Source organism: Hibiscus syriacus, unplaced genomic scaffold, assembly GCF_006381635.1.
Source record: "Hibiscus syriacus cultivar Baekdansim isolate YM2019G1 unplaced genomic scaffold, ASM638163v2 tig00110831_pilon, whole genome shotgun sequence".
NCBI classification, from domain to species: Eukaryota; Viridiplantae; Streptophyta; class Magnoliopsida; order Malvales; family Malvaceae; genus Hibiscus; species Hibiscus syriacus.
In genome coordinates, this window is record NW_024062882.1 from 5,857,508 (window position 1) to 5,875,275 (window position 17,768).

The following is a 17,768-nucleotide window of genomic DNA, read 5'->3' on the forward strand; positions in this document are numbered from 1 at the left end:
TGTTGTGCCACTGATGCCCCTTCCGCCATCCACAAATTGAATAATCGCCTCATCAAGTGAACTTTGTTTGAGGTTGATGGCTTCTCATACATACTGGAGAGAGCCGCCATAAGACCCGCTGTGGTCTTTTCATTTACTATGTTGAAAGCAACATTGCGGGATAACGTCAGTCGGATAACTGAGGGCTTGTTTATCGAGAAGAGCTCAATCTTCATTCTTCATACCCTCTGGTTGCTTTTCTGAGAGAGGTTGATATAGATTTTTCTGGTACAAAAAATCTTCAATCTGCATCTTCCAAAAGTAAAGTTCGCACCATCGAACTTCTCAATTTTCACATTCCATTCATCTGCAGCCATCGCTCCCACTCGAATTTGGCTTCTTTGGATCGCTTCTGACAATTTCGAACCACATGTATTAGAACACCTCCGTCGACAAATTTGTATCACAGACAAAATTTTACTATTCACAAAATTCACTATTTGCGTGAATAGTAACATCAGAAAAACTGACAAAATTAACTACCAAAAGCTATTGATACCAGTTGTTGGAAATTAAACGAGTAATTTCCCTATAACTAGATTAATGAGAATACGAAATAAAAGCGAAAAAATAATACCCAAAATTGATAACGGAGTTCAGCCAATTATGCCTACGTCTCCGGACTGTTGCATATCTTTTACTAAAGAGAGAAAAATTACAAGTGTTTACAAACACTCATAACTCACAAGAAAGCTCTCTAGTATTGGGAGAAAGAAATAATTTGGGTTGATTTTGAAGCTAAATGTGATAGGGTATTTATAGTTGAAGCTTAAGGACTAATCGTATAAATACTATAAAGTATAGAGACTAAATTACAATTATCTCTTATCAAAAATTCAATAATTGCTGCCTAATTAGCCGCCCATGTTTCTAGTCGCCCAAGTTGCCTAAGACCTATGTTTCCAGCTGCTCCCAAAGAATTTTGCAGCCACTAAAATTGACTTTCAACATTTTTTTTCAACATTTCTATCGGTTGGAAAAATGTTGTTCAAGTTTCTCTAAAATCTTTTTCGGATCGCCACATTGATGTTTTCTTTCAAGATGACTCTAACGGGAAAGCTTTGAGATTTACCGGCTTCTATGGAGCACTTGAAGAATATAACAGACCTGCTTCTTGGGATCTACTTCGTCATCTTAATGATTCCCCATCTACTCTTTGGCTCGTTATGGGGGATTTCAATGAGATAGCTTTTTCTCATGAAAAAAGAGGGGGTTTACCTCGGAGTGAGAGACAAATAAGTGGCTTTCTCTCAATGATGACTGATTGCAATCTTGAGAATTTGGGCTTTTCTGGAAATTGGTTCACGTGGGAGAGAGGCATGATGGAGTTTACCAATATTAGGGAAAGATTGGACCGTGGGATTGTAAACCCAAAATGGTGGGATATTACTGAATTTCAGGCTTGGTCACTTGCCCCACTATTTCTCGGATCATTGCCCTCTTCTTCTCAATACTGATGTGGATTCCCCGGGTTCTCTGAAGATTTGGAATTTCTGTTTTGAAGCCTCTTGGCTCTTAGAGGCCTCATGTATGAATGAAGTGGAGAATTTATGGAAGAATTCAAGGGGGTCGGTTCTTGACCGTTTGAAAATGGTTGGTCGAGGTTTGGATAGCTGGTTTAAATGTATTACGAGAGAAAAATGTTTATCAATAAAAGACTTGCGTAATCGTTTGGAGTCTCTAAATGCTGCTGCCCCGGATGATGATGTTCTTAGTGAAATTACTGATGTCAATATGGCAATGAACCTTAAGGTTGATCGTGAAGAGCTTTATTGGGAACATAGAGCAAGGGCCAATTGGCTCAAATATGACGATCACAACACTGGTTTCTTTCATAGATACGCTTCGAATAGGAGACTCTCAAAGAAATATCTTCACTAACAAGTGATGCAGGTGTGGCTTGTGATGTAGAATGAGTAATTCATAGCTTAGCTCGTAACTATTTTAATTCCTTATTTACTTCTCAAGGTGTGAGCGACTCTACCATTATCTTGGAGGGAGTCCATCAGTGTATAACAGAATCTATGAATATGGAGATAAGCCGAAGTTATACATTTGAAGAGATGGCTATTGCTGTTCGATCTATGGGTCCCTTAAAGGCCTCGGGGGAAGACGATTTGGGATCCATATTTTACTAGCGTTTTTAGAGAACTGTTGGGAAATATATCTTGGATTATTGCATTGGTGTGTTTAGGGGTGACTGGCCTATTGCCGAAATAAATAAAATACATACCGTACTCATCCCGAAGGTTAGTAACCCCACGCGCATGATTCACTTCCGCCCAAATAGCTATAAGATTATAGCGAAAATGATGGCTAATAGACTCCAAGGGGTTCTCCACTTGTGTATCGACGAAGCCCAAAGTGCGTTCGTTCCGGGTCGGCTGATTTTGGATAACATTATAACTACGTACGAAGTGCTCCACTCCCTAAAGAATAAAAAAGAAGGGCAACATGGTTCATTTACGCTTAAACAGGGGCGTGGCTGAGGGTGTGCAGGGTGGGCGATCGCGTAGGTCCCCAAAAAAAGGGGCCCCAAAATCGAGTATATCTATCAGTTGTTGCCATTAATAAGCATAAAAATAGGTGCCTCAAAATTGAGTATATCTATCAGTTATTACCATTAAGAATCATAAAAATAGAGGCCCCGAAATTGAGTATATGTATCAGCTGTTGCCATTAAAAAGCATAAAAATAGGAGCCCCGAAATTGAATATATCTAGAAAATATAGGTCCCTTTATAAGAATTTACACAGGACCCCCAACAACTTAACCACGACCCTGCGCTTAAACTCGATATGAGTAAAGCGTATGACCGAGTATTCAAGGTGGTCGATTCCTGACCATTTGAAAATGGTTGGTCGAGGTTTGGATAGCTGGTTTAAACGTATTACGAGAGAAAAGAATTTATCAATGAAAGACTTGCGTAATCGTTTGGAGTCTCTAAATGCTGCTGGCTCGGATGATGATGTTCTTAGTGAAATTACTGATGTCAATCTGGCAATGAACCTTGAGGCTGATCGTGAAGAGCTTTATTGGGAACAGAGAGCAAGGGCCAATTGGCTCAAATACGACGATCGCAACACCAGTTTCTTTCATAGATACGCTTCGAATAGGAGACGCTCAAAGAAAATATCTTCACTAACAAGTGATGCAGGTTTGGCTTGTGATGTAGAAGGAGTAATTCATAGCTTAGCTCGTGACTATTTTAATTCCTTATTTACTTCTCAAGACGTGAACGACTCTACCATTATCTTGGAGGGAGTCCATCAGTGTATAACAAAATCCATGAATATGGAGATAAGCTGAAGTTATACCTTTGAATAGATGGCTATTGCTGTTCGATCTATGGGTCCCTTAAAGGCCTCGGGGGAAGACGATTTGGGATCCATATTTTACTAGCGTTTTTAGAGAACTGTTGGGAAATACATCTTGGATTATTGCATTGGTGGGTTTCGGGGTGACTAGCCTATTGTCGAAATAAATAAAATACATATACTCATCCCGAAGGTTAGCAACCCAACGCACATGATTCACTTTCGCCCAAATAGCCTTTGCAACGTCTTGTATAAGATTATAGCGAAAATGATGGCTAATAGACTCCAAGGGGTTCTCCACTTGTGTATCGACGAAGCCCAAAGTGCGTTCATTCCGGGTCGACTGATTTTGGATAACATTATAACTGCGTACGAAGTGCTCCACTCCCTAAAGAATAAAAGAGAAGGGCAACATGGTTCATTTGCGCTTAAACAGGGGCGTGGCTGAGGGTGTGCAGGGTGGGCGATCGCGCAGGTCCCCCAAAAAAAGGGCCCCCAAAATCGAGTATATCTATCAGTTGTTGCCATTAATAAGCATAAAAATAGGGGCCTCAAAATCGAGTATATCTATAGGTTGTTGCCATTAAGAATCATAAAAATAGAGGCCCCGAAATTGAGTATATGTATCAGTTGTTTCCATTAAGAAGCATAAAAATAGGGGCCCCGAAATCGAATATATCTAGAAAATATGGGTCTCTTTATAAGAATTTACACAGGGCCCCAGACAACTTAACCACGACCCTGCGCTTAAACTTGATATGAGTAAAGCGTAACACCAAGTATTCAAGAGGGTCGGTTCCTGACCGTTTGAAAATGGTTGGTCGAGGTTTGGATAGCTGGTTTAAACGTATTACGAGAGAAAAGAATTTATCAATGAAAGACTTGCGTAATCGTTTGGAGTCTCTAAATGTTATTGCCCCGGATGATGATGTTCTTAGTGAAATTACAATGAACCTTGAGGCTGATCGTGAAGAGCTTTATTGGGAACAGAGAGCAAGGGCCAATTGGCTCAAATACGACGATTGCAACACCGGTTTCTTTCATAGATACGCTTCGAATAGGAGACGCTCAAAGAAAATATCTTCACTAACAAGTGATGCAGGTGTGGCTTGTGATGTAGAAGGAGTAATTCATAGCTTAGCTCGTGACTATTTTAATTCCTTATTTACTTCTCAAGGCGTGAGCGACTCTACCATTATCTTGGAGGGAGTCCATCAGTGTATAACAGAATCAATGAATATGGAGATAAGCCGAAGTTATACCTTTGAAGAGATGGTTATTGTTGTTCGATCTATGGGTCCCTTAAAGGCCTCGGGGGAAGACGATTTGGGATCCATATTTTACTAGCGTTTTTAGAGAACTGTTGGGAAATACATCTTGGATTATTGCATTGGTGTGTTTCGGGGTGACTGGCCTATTGCCGAAATAAATAAAATACATATCGTACTCATCCCGAAGGTTAGCAACCCCACGCGCATGATTCACTTCCTCCCAAATAGCCTTTGCAACGTCTTGTATAAGATTATAGCAAAAATGATGGATAATAGACTCCAAGGGGTTCTCCACTTGTGTATCGACGAAGCCCAAAGTGCGTTCGTTCCGGGTCGGCTGATTTTGGATAACATTATCACTGCGTATGAAGTGTTCCACTCCCTAAAGAATAAAAGAGAATGGCAACATGGTTCATTTGAGCTTAAACAGGGGCGTGGCTGAGGGTGTGCAGGGTGGGCAATCGCGCAGGTCCCCAAAAAAAGAGTCCCGAAATCGAGTATATCTATCAGTTGTTGCCATTAATAAGCATAAAAATAGGGGCCTCAAAATCGAGTATATCTATCAATTGTTGCCATTAAGAATCATAAAAATAGAGGCCCCAAAATTGAGTATATGTATCAGTTATTGTCATTAAGAAGCATAAAAATAGGGCCCCAAAATCGAATATATCTAAAAAATATGGGTCTCTTTATAAGAATTTACACAGGACCCCGACAACTTAACCACGACCCTGCGCTTAAACTCGATATGAGTTTTGCTTCGTGGAATGGGTTTTGCTGATCCTTGGATCTCTACTATTATGGGTTTTCTGTCCTCAGTAACATATTCAGTGATTCTCAATGGAAATGCGGGAGAATCTTTCCAACCTTCAAGGGGATTGCGTCAGGGCGATCCATTGAGTCCTTACCTTTTCTTGATTTGTAGTGAAGGTCTTTCAACCATTCTCCGTCTAACCGCTCATCAAAATTCCCTCAAAGGTATCCGTATTAACCTATCGGCTCCTCTACAGCTCTACTTACTCATTTACTTTTCGCCGATGATAGCATTATTTTTAATGAAGCCACGGTCATGGGAGCTATACATTTAAAGGACTCTTTGGATATTTACTCGAAGTGTTCAGGTCAGCTTATTAATTTCGATAAGTCTGGCCTGTTTTCAGTACCAACACAAGCCAAGATGTTAGATCAGAAATTGGACATGTTTTGGAAGTAAACGGTACCACATATATGGAAAGGTACCTAGGACTCCCTTCTATTGTAGGGCGAAATAAGAGGAGGGCTTTCAAAGGAATTTTGGATAGATGCCACTCGTTTATCTAAAATTGGAATAACCATTCTCTGTCTATGGGTGGAAAGGAAGTCTTCATAAAGTCCGTTTTACAGGCCATTCCGGTTTATGCAATGTCATGTTTCCTGCTTCCAAATTCTATTTGTTCCGATCTACAGAACCTTTTTGCAAAGTTTTGGTAGCAGCACTCAACGAGCAGAAAAGGTACATTGGTGCCCGTGGAAATCGATGTGTATCCCAAAGGAAAATGGTGGTATGGGTTTTCGGGATCTAGGCAAACTCAACATCGCTTTGCGCGCTAGGCAAGGTTGGCACATCATGAAGGATCTGGGTTCACTCATGGCCCGTGTTGTTAGTGCTAAATATTTCTCTTGTTCGACTTTTGACAAAAACCCGTTTCGAGCCTCACATATATTAGGAGTATAAGCGAACATCACATTTATTAGGAGTATGATCATTCATTATCAAATGATCAAGTCTTTAAATAGATATTACCTTGTATATACATCATATTTATTAAAAAAGTTCTATAAGATTTCAAATTTCAAATTCAAAATTAGAGAGTATAAAAACGCTTAAATGGATAATTAGAGTCATTTCCTAAAATTGGGCATAATTAGAGTTATTTCCTAAAAAATAGATAGTTGAGCCCCATATACAAATCTAAAAAAAATAAATTTCAGGTAAATTAAATCAATTTTTATAAAAACAAATAATTTATAGAAAAAATCGATTAAGTTAAATTTTACTCCCTAATAGGTTTTTGTTAGTGAAGAAACTGCTACCTTCACATGGAGAAAGAAGAGCAAGAAGAAGAAGAGGCTGCTCTTCTTTCTCGAGTTGACAGCCAAGCTCTCCGTCAGCAATCTCAATGGCTTCAAACTATTCTTTATGGTATCGATATTTTCTTTATATTTTTCTATTGATAATATATTTTCGTTCATAAAATTTTATAAGTTCATCTCTAGCACAAAATCCCGTTCCTCAGTTTACTCGAGCAATATAACTGTTGCATTTGCTTTTGCTATAATGAGACACAAGCCCCATCACCTTCCTTGGCTCACACATGAAGGAAAACAAAACTTTTACTTGAGTCACAAGCATCCATAACCAATTTTTTCTTTAGCTCTGTGGGGGTGTTTTGTATGAGAGGGATTTACTATTGTTTCAGTGCTCAATGGAGTCTGGTTATAGATATAGATTCAATGGAACACACTAATGTCACTGCCTGCAATGGTAATAGTTATACAGCTGTAGAGATGCTTTGCTTCATGGCTTGTAATGTACCAGTAATTATGTGTTTGTATGCAGATTTGGATACGAAGATCAATTTGATTCTTAGCATTATCGTGCAAGACGACGGTGATACATTCTCCAAGAGGGCTGAGATGTACTATCAGAAGAGACCCGAACTCGTCGGAATGGTTGAAGAGCTGCAGAAATCGTACCGCTTGTTGGCTGAGAAGTATGATCAGCTGAGATCCCAAGGAATGCAAAATCATGTTCACGGTGAAGAGGGACTTAAAAGAGTTCGGTATTCTAATTTCGGTACCAAATCGACTGCTGGAGACCCCGATCACGAGATCGAATTCGATCAAGATCACTCTAATGGTATGTTCACTGCAGCTGAGTCTACCTAGACCTCAAATCTGAAACCATAAGACGAGGAAAAAAATAATGTCACCGCCGGTACCGCGTTCCAGCGCAATATGAGTAATGGTTCTGTACTAATGGAGAATGAGAAGCTGTGGAATGAATTAAGGTTCGAGGTCTCGGAACTGGTGAAGGATAATATGAGCCAGCAGGATGAGTTGATAAAGAGAAACAAAAACGGGAAAACATCAGAATTAAGCCACGAAGTTCCTGCTAAGAGAACTCGGCCTCGATTATCATGGCTGAAGAGACTATTCTGTGGAAGGAGTATGAAATCAGATGCTAGTTAGCTACCTAATTGTTTTCTCCTGGACTTCAATTTAAAACCATTTTTGCGTTTGATCTGTTACCGAATCATTAATTTATACTCTTTCTGAGGTTTTTTTTGGTCGGTGTGTTAATGCTACTACTATTATGATGTAATTCTTCGGGTGATAATGCCTACTAGTCTCAGCATTTGCATCTACCCTTGCTTAGATAAAACTACATGCTAGTATTTATGATGGGAGAATCGATCACGCGCTTATCGACGTTGACGATGACGTTATTGAATCGTCGACTCAGTTCTGTTTTTGGTGATGCGTCGGTAAGTTGATTGGCCGAGGAAGCATGAGACGCACCAAGAACATCATCACATATATGATAGGCAGGAGGTTGAAGCCATCTAGCGCGCAAATGCTCACATTTATGTCTACGGTTCTCGACAGAGCACATGAGATGAAACCCTGGCACTAGAAGGAGCTTCATGGCTCCCAATTGTCGGCCTGGCTTTATCTTTAAATTTCTTACCCTCGGCCCAAAATCCTGCTTCTCGGCTTGTGGATCGGTTCTTCATCTTCTATTTAAGTTGAAAGAACTCTCATATGACATAAAAGTGTAAATGAATATATCATTCGATAAAATATTTTTGAATTTTTGTATAACATTCATTTATACATATTTATTAAAATAAATAAATAATTATAAACAAAATTTCTATGTTCATTTAATAAACGAACAAATATGGACATTTGTGTATTCAGTTTGTTTATGTTTTGTCGCAACCGTCTTTCGGTTGGGCCCCGTAATTGGGCTTCGACTTGAATGAATTGGGTTAGAGTCGCCACCGACCATTTTAAAAACGTTTAGGTAGGTCGGACACCATCTTACCTGATCTGCGTTTTACCAGAGATATATCGGATTCGGGAGTCGGTTACAGTCAAGGAAGGATTAGCACCCTTGAACCGTCCTTTCGGTACCAATTAATTTATCTATTGTCTTAATTACAAAAATTAAAAAATTTAATTTTAAATAATTACATTTGATCGTTTGAAATTACCCAAAACAAAAATTAAAAAAGGTTAGATCGTGAAATATGGAGAAGTGTGGCTTATCTCATAAAGCAATTTCAAAATAAGAAATTCAAATACCCGTGTATTGCACTTTAAAATGAAAAAGACAAAAGTAGATCAAATATAAAAGTATAGGAGTGATAAGTTACTGTCTTTAAAGAACTATAAAAAAGTCAACAATCCACAGTATGAAATTGAAATTCAGCAAGAGACAAGTACGATCTTATAACCCACTAAATCATAGAACCAATATGCCCATAAATCTATAACCGTGAGTCCCATTAATCTATAGTAACCGTACACATGCATGCCCTGAATAATAGCAACAATATAACACTAACCACGAGCAACAAGGTCTAGAAACTTAAGCTGTAACGGTATGCGAATGAGTTGGGAAAGTTTAGTTATGCAAGCAGTATCTTAATTACAAAAATTAAAAAATTTAATTTTAAATAATTACATTTGATCGTTTGAAATTACCCAAAACAAAAATTAAAAAAGGTTAGATCGTGAAATATGGAGAAGTGTGGCTTATCTCATAAAGCAATTTCAAAATAAGAATTCAAATACCCGTGTATTGCACTTTAAAATGAAAAGCAAAAGTAGATCAAATATAAAAGTAGGAGTGATAAGTACTGTCTTTAAAGAACTATAAGAAAAGTCAACAATCCACAGTAATGGAAATTGAAATTCATTCTCAATCTAAGTTGGAGAAGAGAACACCCAATTATTGTGCAAACCACCCAAATATTCGTGATGAGGAAGGAAACAACAGCAAGAGACAAGTACGATCTATATAAAACCCACTAAATCATAGAACCAATATGCCCATAAAAATCTATAACCGTGAGTTCCCATTAATCTATAGTAACCGTACACATGCATGCCCTGAATAATAGCAACAATAAACACATAACCACGAGCAACAAAGGTCTAGAAATTAAGCTGTAACGGTATGCGAATGAGTTGGGAAAAGTTTAGTTATGCAAGCAGTATAAATTCATACTCTGAAAGACCAATGACTGCTCTCAATGCTTTTTCACCTTGTTAAGCTCTATTACCACTGTAACCCTCCATCATAGACAGTGCATGAGATCTCATAGCCATTGCAGAAGTAATAACATCTGGAATAGGTTCAGTAGTATCACCAATTCCAAGGCTAATCACTTGTGCGTTCGGGTACTTTAGCAAGTGTGCAACCCTTCTTCTAGCAACTTCTGGAAACAGGTAACCAGCTTGAAGCTTGGCTATGTTCGTATTGCGAGAAAACTTTGTCTTGTAAGCAGTCTGTTGTTCTTGAGGAGTGGCTATACATTTAACTATACGGAGTCTTTTCAGTGGAACCGAAACATTATGGGTTCTTGAATTGAAACTGGTTGGAACCAAGAAAACAGAGAAAGATGAAGAAATCATTGAAGTTGATAGATTGTTCATCCGATACTTCTTTCAGATTTCCCCCCCCCTCTTTCCTTCGTGTAGGTCCCCTTTTAAATTAAAAAAAATGCTAAAAGTCATTTGAAAGTGAGAGCAATGAGCTTCAGGAGGAGTGGTCCACAACTCCCATGAAAAACAAAACCCACGTGATTTGTGGTGAAAGTGGTGGAGATAATGGTGGGTAGTGTATGGGGCCTACAAAAAATAAAATAAATAAAATATTAATAATAATAACAAGTAAATAAATGTTTTAAAATCATATAATATAATTTCAAAAAATTATTTTTAAAAACTATATATTATATGTATTTCAAAAATGGGGTTTTAAAAACTATATTATATATATAGATATAGATATATATGTATAAAATAAAAATAAAAAATATGGATGAAAATGAGTGTCTACAGCTGCCCATCTTTGTCCTTTTTCGGGAAACGAAAAATAGGACAAAGATAAAAAGACACAAATTTTCGTTCAGTGGAGTTAAAATTGGAATAGAATAACTCCCTGTCGAATTAATTTGCGGATGATTCTTCCGTCGCGAAATCGATTTCATCTTGAAATGATCTGGAATTGAAGCCGTAATCCGAAATTTGAATCAGGATGCAGCTTCTTGTTGCCCAATTGTAGTCAACTTCGGTCTTCTTCTCGGTTTAAAGACCTTGGTTTAAAAATTCGACTAGGAAGTAGTTTCTTGACTCCACCCTATGGTTGATAGGCCCTCGAGCTGAATGAAATCGAACTCAGAAGGTCTTCGTTGGCAGATAGCCCTTCCCGACTTAAGCTATGCTGCAAATGACATGCGTTGGAGCTGAGCGTTGTCGAACTCAAAGGTCTTTGGTTGGCACGATTCCCTTCGTCGTGAAGTTGAAACCATGGATGGCCTCTCGTTGTGAAGTTGAGCCTCGAATTGGATATCATTCGTCGTGAAGTTGAAATCTGAGTAAGTTGTATTGTTCCGAGTCCAATATCCTCCGCCGTGAAATTGAAATTGGCTCTGGAACTGGAAAATTGTTTATTGACAACCAGCGGTCCCTTCGTTGTGAAGTTGAACTTGTGTTGCATGGAGTCCAATATCCTTCGTTGTGAAGTTGAAATTGGCTCTGAAATTGAGAAGTTATTTATTGACAACCAGCGGTCCCTTCGTCGTGAAGTTGAACTTGCGTTGTCTGGAGTCCAATATCCTTCGTTGTGAAGTTGAAATTGGTTCTGAAATTGAGAAGTTGTTTATTGACAACCAGTGGTCCCTTCGTCGTGAAGTTGAACTTGCGTTGTCTGGAGTCCAATATCCTTCGTTGTGAAGTTGAAATTGGGAAATTGTTTATTGACAACCAGCGGTCCCTTCGTCGTGAAGTTGAACTTGCGTTGTCTGGAGTCCAATATCCTTCGTTGTGAAGTTGAAATTGGCTCTGAAATTGAGAAGTTGTTTATTGACAACCAGCGGTCCCTTCGTCGTGAAGTTGAACTTGCGTTGTCTGGAGTCCAATATCCTTCGTTGTGAAGTTGAAGTTGGGAAATTGTTTATTGACAACCAGCGGTCCCTTCGTCGTGAAGTTGAACTTGCGTTGTCTGGAGTCCAATATCCTTCGTTGTGAAGTTGAAATTGGCTCTGAAATTGAGAAGTTGTTTATTGACAACCAGCGGTCCCTTCGTCGTGAAGTTGAACTTGCGTTGTCTGGAGTCCAATATCCTTCGTTGTGAAGTTGAAATTGGGAAATTGTTTATTGACAACCAGCGGTACCTTCGTCGTGAAGTTGAACTTGCGTTGTCTGGAGTCCAATATCCTTCGTTGTGAAGTTGAAATTGGCTCTGAAATTGAGAAGTTGTTTATTGACAGTCAGCGGTCCCTTCGTCGTGAAGTTGAACTTGTACTGTCTTGAGTCCAATATCCTTCGTTGTGAAGTTGAAATTGGGAAATTGTTTATTGACAACCAGCGGTCCCTTCGTCGTGAAGTTGAACTTGCGTTGTCTGGAGTTCAATATCCTTCGTTGTGAAGTTGAAATTGGCTCTGAAATTGAGAAGTTGACAGTCAGCGGTCCCTTCGTCGTGAAGTTGAACTTGTACTGTCTTGAGTCCAATGAGCGGATGTCTTCCGTCGTGGAATTGAAATCTGGCTTGAAAGTGTTAACTGGAAACATGCTGCTCATGGTTGAGTTTGAGTCGAACTAGACTTGTTTTGAACTGGTTCTCGAACCTATCTGAAATTGATTCTGAGATGTCAAGTCAGTTGAGGTGTAGCTTATTACTGCCGAGTTAAGCAACCACCATCGTTCTTTAAAGGCGCTTACAAGTCGAGTAGCCTTCATCCTGAAGTCGAAGCTTGACTCTAAAAGCTGCAAAAATTATGTATGCTAAAATGATGAATGTGATGCACCTAAGTATGTCTGAGATGCATGTAACAATGAGTTATGTTTATCTCTTGGATTGGAGTCCTGTGTTTTGCCTGCCAATCTGGTTCATGGAATTGACCGTGCCCCATTTGCTTCTCGAGCTTTGGCTTACAGACCTTTCATATTTGAGACTGTCATGTGTAAAAATGTTTTTCCTCCTTTTCTTGTTTTGGGGGGAAAAGGATAAAATTCTGTAAAATATTGTTTGCAATTGATCAAATTATAACATGAGTTCGGAGTATATCAAAGGAATCAATAGCTCTTTTAATGCTTTCAGAGTTACAGCTCTTTGACAGTTTCAAATGGATGAGTTGGCTTTAGGTTGGTCTCCTTTCTAAGGTTTTGGTAACCCAAATGTCATTTTTTTTAAATATCGACATATGCTTTGGCATTTCATTTGGGTGCGGACATAATGACGCAACTAGAATGACCACTTACTACATTTTATTTCGGTCCTCTGAAATCTTCCATTTGTTCAAGCTTTGTAGGCTCTCCAACAAAGGCAGTGCGAAAGATATCGTCTAAAAATGAAATTCTTGAGTACTCGTGTGTATCGACTATAACAGGTGTTCCTTAACTCCCTTAGTTCAACATTACCGAAAATTTCTTGCTCAGATAAATTTGATTTAATTTGTCATTATCTGGCAAGCTGGATCCATAAAGCCGGGGCGTTTAACCAATTGCTTTTAGAGGGACCACTTAATATTATAATCAGTTTTATCAAGTTCACTGAAGGGTTCATTTCATCACAGAGTCTTCAGCTGACAAGCAGTGGAGCAAACACCGAATTGCCAAGTGTCCGAGCAATGTCATGGTTTGAACGTAATCTACTCATAAGACCAGGGCTTTCGAGTTTCCTCTATAACCAATTGCCTTAGTGGAATATCTCAGCTTTACGGTTTTAATTTCTTAAGATTGTCAAGAGAACCTTTATAGCCTAGGTGTTTGTTGAAAGTCAAAATTTCATCTTTAGAGTTCAATTTTCAAGCAATTGACCTAAACTGGATTCACCTACTCGACTCTTTCATTGTAAAGACCATCATCGTTATTGAACATCTTAAATAAAAACATAGTAATTGTCATATGCAAATGATGCCCCATGTTTGTCCGTACTTATGAAAGGAAAAGGTTGTATTGGTTAATTGTAAGAGCAGGTACGGTTTTTAGGGTATATTCTGGGTAAGGTCAAGGTCCTTGTTTTAAAACATGTACTTTGTCAAAGATCCGTAACTTTGAACCATTCACATTTTCTTAATTCAAATGATATTCAAGAATTGCAAGTTTGCAAATGTGATTCATTGATCGTCATCATTAAATAACATAAATGTTCTTACAAACTTGAAAAAGTGAGAAAAACAAGTTCAAACAGAATGCCTCAAATGATGAAATGATCTTCCTCACTTGGATGCCCCCAAGTTGTTGAAGTCGATCCAGTTATGGTTACACATCTTCTGTACGACTTTCTTGAATGTGGAGTAGTTCTTGATAGTGCGCCCTGAGACACCGCTATGATATTCACAATGAACGTTCTCATCATACTACCTAGGGTACAAGGGCTTCATGGATTTCTCTGGATATGGTGACATCACATGTGCGTCAAACAACTGTTGGTAAAGCTCCTTATATGTCATAGGATCGAAATGTTCTCATTTTTTATGAGACATGTGAATGTAATAAAAAAGAGAAAAATAATGCGAAATATGCAGGAATGCATGATGCATGCAATGTTCGAGGCATTGATCCAAAAATGTGTATGTTATTAAAAATAATCCTTATGGGACAAAAGTGTTTATCTTTTAAGAGACAAAAATATCCTGACAGCTTCTGACATGTTGACTAGTTTTTGCCTTCGTCTGTCACCAGTTGAAACCCTGTCGAACCGTTCCGGCTCATTTGGCTAAAATGTGCAACTGACAAGCTGTTTGCCTCGAAGGACTGCATCTCCGACTTTCACTCTCTGTCGAGCTTGTTTCTAACGAAAGTGCCATTGAAGCCCTCCATCCGAAGCTTATCGACTTGTTTATGGAATTCATCTTATTCTCGTAGTTTTCCGAAAGGAATCTTCGGGTTAGTAACTTTTTCCTCGTCTTGCCCCCTGCAATCTTTGCCAAAAAATTTGACTTTAGTGTGCTCGGTGTAAATTTCGGTCCATTCGAAGTCCTTTACAATGTAGCAAAGTGACATATTCTTCGATGCGGGTACCCCGTCTTCTGGATTGAATGTGACACATAGTCACTTGTAGACTGTCCTCTCTTGTATTACAACCCCTTTGTCCATTAATGCAAATTATTCATGTTTAACAAACACATTTTTGGTGGATCAACACCTCTTTTAAATGATCGAATGAAAAACAAAATAAAAGAGGACAAATAAAAAGTTAGTGAGGTAAATCAAATAATAAATTGAAATCCTACCCCACATGATATCTACCCCACATGCTTATAATTCCTACCGGACATGATCTCTATTCCACATGTTAATTTTGAACCAATCCTAACCACATAAATTCTAGTTCACATGCTTTGAACAGAAAATAAGATAGGAATATATCAAAGCAGCATAGGGTTTGAAATGAGGTTTTAGGGTAGGCTCTAATTCTCCATAGTCTCCTTTAGGTTCTAAAAAGGGTACCCGTTTCTCCTTGCTGGTGCCCCATTGGACTTGCCAGACCCTTAGTCCTAAGCCCATTATAAGCTTATGTGGACTAAGTTAAACTCGAGAGGATACATTCTCTTATGCCCATACGGAGAATAAATTCACACGAAGACATAAGGTATATGAATCCCGAAGGTTACTTGCTAGGCCCATACGGAGAATAAATTCCCACGAAGGCGTCGCTTTCACCCCCACTTAAAAGGGTTCGGAGCTCGGGTATAGAGCTAGAGATGACAATTTTGAAAAAAATCTGAAATCATTAAAAAAACGTTAGTACAACTATTTATTTGAAAAAAATAATCAAAGGTAAATATTTGGAACCGAATAAATAAATTTAAATTTAAATTTACAATTTTCGCATAAAAAGACAACCGGAAATTAATTCTGGCCTGACTCACTTACCTTTCCCCAGCAGAGTCGCCAAACTGTCGCAACCGTCTTTCGGTTGGGCCCCGTAATTGGGCTTCGACTTGAATGAATTGGGTTAGAGTCGCCATCGACCATTTTAAAAACGTTTAGGTAGGTCGGACACCATCTTACCTGATCTGCGTTTTACCAGAGATATATCGGATTCGGGAGTCGGTTACAGTCAAGGAAGGATTAGCACCCTTGAACCGTCCTTTCGGTACCAATTAATTTATCGATTGTCTTAATTACAAAAATTAAAAAATTTAAATAAGAATTTAAAAAATTTAATTTTAAATAATTACATTTGATCGTTTGAAATTACCCAAAACAAAAATTAAAAAAGGTTAGATCGTGAAATATGGAGAAGTGTGGCTTATCTCATAAAGCAATTTCAAAATAAGAAATTCAAATACCCGTGTATTGCACTTTAAAATGAAAAAGACAAAAGTAGATCAAATATAAAAGTATAGGAGTGATAAGTTACTGTCTTTAAAGAACTATAAGAAAAGTCAACAATCCACAGTAATGGAAATTGAAATTCATTCTCAATCTAAGTTGGAGAAGAGAACACCAATTATTGTGAAAACCGCCCAAATATCCGTGATGAGGAAGGAAACAACAGCAAGAGACAAGTACGATCTATATAAACCCACTAAATCATAGAACCAATATGCCCATAAAATCTATAACCGTGAGTCCCATTAATCTATAGTAACCGTACACATGCATGCCCTGAATAATAGCAACAATATACATAACCACAGCAACAAAGGTCTAGAACTTAAGCTGTAACGGTATGCGAATGAGTTGGAAAAGTTTAGTTATGCAAGCAGTAGTAAATTCATACTCTGACCAATTGACTGCTCTCAATGCTTTTTCACCTTGTTAAGCTCTATTACCACTGTAACCCTCCATCATAGACAGTGCATGAGATCTCATAGCCATTGCAGAAGTAATAACTCTGGAATAGGTTCAGTAGTATCACCAATTCCAAGGCTAATCACTTGTGCGTTCGGGTACTTTTCAAGTGTGCAACCCTTCTTCTAGCAACTTCTGGAAACAGGTAACCAGCTTGAAGCTTGGCTATGTTCGTATGCGAGAAACTTTGTCTTGTAAGCAGTCTGTTGTTCTTGAGGAGTGGCTATACATTTAACTATACGTCTTTTTAGTGGAACCGAAACATTATGGGGTTCTTGAATTGAAACTGGTTGGAACCAAGAAAACAGAGAAAGATGAAGAAATCATTGAAGTTGATAGATTGTTCATCCGATACTTCTTTCAGATTCCCCCCCCCTCTTTCCTTCGTGCAGGTCCCCTTTTAAATTAAAAAAAATGCTAAAAGTCATTGAAAGTGGAGAGCAATGAGCTTCAGGGAGGAGTGGTCCACAACTCCCATGAAAAAACAAAACCCACGTGATTTGTGGTGAAAGTGGTGGAGATAATGGTGGGTAGTGTATGGGGCCTACAAAAAATAAAAATAAATAAAAATATTAATAATAATAACAAGTAAATAAATTTTTAAATCATATAATATATAATTTCAAAAATTATTTTAAAAACTATATATATGTATTTCAGAATGGGGTTTTAAAAACTATATTATATAATATATAGATATATATGTATAAAATAAAAATAAAAAATATGGATGAAAATGAGTGTCTACATGTTTATGAACAAATTTGTTTATTGACTCGTTAATAAGCTTGTTTATTCATTTCTCCTCTTTTTTAGTTTTTTTATATTTTAAATATCGATGTAGGTTGAGATTAAATTGAACACATGATGAATTTTAGAATTCAACTAAAAAATCTAAGGAGCTTAAGAATTAATAATATAATTTCATAAATAATTTTGATGACAAATAAAAGAATAAAAAGAGAGTGTAAAAAATATATTCATGAACGTTAAACAAGTATTTTGATAAATACCTTAAAAATAAATAAATAACACAAATATAATCTTATTTATTCTATAATT

General features: G+C 37.9%; 1 pseudogene; it reads left to right on the top strand.

The window, feature by feature from the left end:
- Positions 1 to 6,706: 6,706 nt before the first annotated feature.
- On the top strand, positions 6,707 to 7,891 carry LOC120142752 (annotated as a pseudogene).
- Positions 7,892 to 17,768: the final 9,877 nt, after the last annotated feature.